General features: G+C 55.4%; 1 long non-coding RNA gene across 1 annotated transcript; it reads right to left on the reverse strand.

The window, feature by feature from the left end:
• Positions 1–276: 276 nt before the first annotated feature.
• Positions 277–3,484, reverse strand: LOC147979219 (uncharacterized). Its single transcript, XR_015599691.1, has 3 exons — positions 3,175–3,484; positions 1,855–1,919; positions 277–552 (listed from the first exon to the last, which is right to left on the reverse strand). It is a non-coding gene; the product is annotated as an uncharacterized LOC147979219 (long non-coding RNA).

Below are 3,484 nucleotides of genomic sequence, written 5' to 3' on the forward strand. Positions count from 1 at the left end.
GAGGAGTAAACGATTCTAATACCACCCAAATGGCGATGTGGGCCCGTAAGGCACACAGCCATGTTAGTAAAAGTTTTTGTAATGTCTAGACTCAACTTCGTCCAAGGAGTGTGAAAGGGGAATTCCTACACGCAGTCGGCTCTGATACCAACTTGTGACGCCCCCGATTTAATCGTACACTAATCATACACGCAAACGTGTACGATCAAGATCAGGGACTCACGGGAAGATATCACAACACAACTCTACAAATAAAAAAAGTCATACAAGCATCATATTACAAGCCAGGGGCCTCGAGGGCTCGAATACAAGAGCTCGATCATAGACGAGCCAGCGGAAGCATCCATATCTGAGTACAGACATAAGTTAAACAAGTTTGCCTTAAGAAGGCTAGCACAAACTGGGATACAGATCGAAGGAGGAGCAGGCCTCCTGCCTGGGATCCTCCTAACTACTCCTGGTCGTCGTCAGCGGGCAGCACGTAGTAGTAGGCACCTTCGGTGTAGTAGGAGTCGTCGTCGAAGGTGGCGTCTGGCTCCTGGGCTCCAACATCTGGTTGCGACAACCAGGTAGAAGGGATAGGGGGAAAAGAGGGAGAAAGGAACCGTGAGTATTCATCCAAAGTACTCGCAAGCAAGGAGCTATACTACATATGTATGCATTGGTATCAACTGGAATAAGGCTATTATATGTGGACTGAACTGCAGAAAGCCGGGATAAGGGGGGATAGCTAGTCCTTTCGAAGACTACGCTTCTGGCAGCCTCCGTCTTGCAGCATGTAGAAGAGAGTAGACTGAAGTCCTCCAAGTAGCATCGTATAGCATAATCCTAACCGATGATCCTCCCCTCGTCGCCCTGTGAGAGATGTGAGAGAGCGACCACCGGTTGTATCTGGCACTTGGAAGGGTGTGTTTTATTAAGTATCCGGTTCTAGTTGTCATAAGGTCAAGGTACAACTCCAAATCGTCCTGTTACCGAAGATCACGGCCATTCGAATAGATTAACTTCCCTGCAGGGGTGCACCACATAACCCAACACGCTCGATCCCATTTGTCCGGACACACTTTCCTGGGTCATGCCCGGCCTCAGAAGATCAACACGTCGCAGCCCCACCTAGACCAACAGAGAGGTCAGCACGCCGGTATAAACCTAAGCGCCCAGGGGTCTGGGCCCATCGCCCTTAGCACACCTGCACGTTGCGTGGGCGGCCGGAAGCAGACCTAGCCTAGTAGGCGTTCCAGTCCAATCCAGCGCGCGCCGCTCCGTTGCTGACGTCACGAAGGCTTCGGCTGATACCACGACGTCGAGTGCCCATAACTGTCCCCGCGTAGATGGTTAGTGCGTATAGGCCAGTAGCCAGACTCAGATCAAATACCAAGATCTCGTTAAACGTGTTAAGTATCTGCGAACGCCGACCAGGGCCAGGCCCACCTCTCTCCTAGGTGGTCTCAACCTGCCCTGTCGCTCCGCCTCAAAGTAACAGTCGGGGGCCGTCGGGAACCCAGGCCCACCTCTACCGGGATGGAGCCACCTCCCCCTTCAGCCCCCATCTCCGAACAGTATCACAGGTAAGGTAACTGTGTAAAGTATATTGTATATGCCCGTGGTCACCTCCCGAAGTGATCACGGCCCAGTAGTATAGCATGGCAGACGGACAAGAGTGTAAGGCCACTGATGGAACACTAGCATCCTATACTAAGCAATAGGATAGCAGGTAATGGTAACAACAGTAGTAGCAAGGATAGGCTATGCATCAGGATAGGAATAACGGAAAGCAGTAACATGCTACACTATTCTAATGCAAGCAGTATAGAGAAGAGTAGGCGATATCTGGTGATCAAAGGGGGGGCTTGCCTGGTTGCTCTGGCAAGAGAGAGGGGTCATCAACATCGTAGTCGATCAGGGGTACCGGCAGGGGTCTCGGGGTCCACCGGAAAGAAGCAATGGAGGGGGAACACAATAAATAACAGAGCAAACAAAGCAACACAAAGCATAACATGGCAATGCGTGGTGCTAGGGGTGACCTAACGCCGTATGAGGTGATACCGGTGAAGGGGGGAAACATCCGGGAAAATATCCCCGGTGTTTCATGTTTTCGGGCAAAGGGGCCAGAGGGGGAAAGTTGCGTGTTCTCTATGCTAGGGATGCGTGGCGGATGAACGGGCTGCGTATTCGAATTCGTCTCGTCGTTCTGAGCAACTTTCATGTACAAAGTATTTTCATCCGAATTACGGATTAAAAGATATGATTTTCTAAAGATTTAAATCATTTTCTGATTTTAATTATATATTTAATTCCAACATTATCCAAAACAGTGTGTGATGACGTAGGCATGACATCAGAGTGATGTCAGCAGTCAACTGTGCAGTTGACTGGGTCAACTATGTGTGGGTCCCGCATGTCATCGACTGATTAGGCTAATCAGGGGTTAATTAAGTTAACTAGTAATTAGGTTAATATAATCAGGATTAATTAATTTAATTTAATTAATTCTTTAATTAATTAATTAATTATTATTTATATTATTTATATTATTATTATTATTTTTAATTCCTTTTTTTAAAACATTCTGGGGCGTGGGCCCCTTGTGTCATTGGCAGGGGGGTCTTGGCGGGTCGGGCGTCCTACGGGCGTGCGGGCGCAGGGGCGCTAGCGCCCGGCCCGAATGGGCGCCGATGCGGGAGCGAACGCCGGCAGCGGGAGCCAACGCAACCGGCCGGCGCAGGCGTTGCCGGTGCCGTGGACGCGGGCGACGGACGGCGCGGCGCAACGGAGCAGCGGTGCACTAGGCAGAGCGGCGGAGGCGGGATGGCGCGGTGAGTGCAGCGGCGGTTGCGGCAGCGGGAGCGGGCACGCGCGGTTGGGCGCAGGTGGGTGCGCTCGGCGGCGATGGCTGTGCACGATGGGCGTGGCCGACGCGAGGAGGACGCCCAGCGACGGAGCAGCGATGCGGCACCTACGCGGGTATGGGGACATGGCGGAGCAGAGATTCGGGGCTGCGTGGCCGGAGCGGACGGCGAGCAAAGGCGGCACTCGCGTGCGCGCGCGGTGGCAGGAGAGCAGGGGCGAACGGAGCGCCGGTCCAGGACTTGCGCGGGGGCGGCGGAGCGCGACCGGGCGCGTGAGGCGCGGGGTGCGCGCGGTTGCGAGAGGAAAGGAGGCCGAGGGCCTCACCGGGGCGCGTAGGGGTCCGGGCAGCGGGGGTCGAGGGGGTGATGGGGACGACGGCGTAGTGGGAAGCAGGCCGGCGAGGGAGGCGGTCCGGCGTAGGAAGGAGACGGGGTCGAGGCGGCGATGGCGGGGCGGCGCCGGGAGGAAGCTGAGGCCGGTCGGGGAGGAGGGGTGGACGGGGTGGCGTCGTGTGGCGGCGGGGCGGTCCGGCGTGTGGCAGGACAGCACCGGGCGCGGGGCGGCGTCGAGCGGCGACGGCCTCCTCTGGATCCCGATCCAGATCGGGAGAGAGGAGGGGGGCGTCGTGGGGAGA

Source organism: Triticum urartu, chromosome 3A, assembly GCF_056163025.1.
Source record: "Triticum urartu cultivar PI428250 chromosome 3A, HENAU_Tu73, whole genome shotgun sequence".
Lineage (NCBI taxonomy): Eukaryota > Viridiplantae > Streptophyta > Magnoliopsida > Poales > Poaceae > Triticum > Triticum urartu.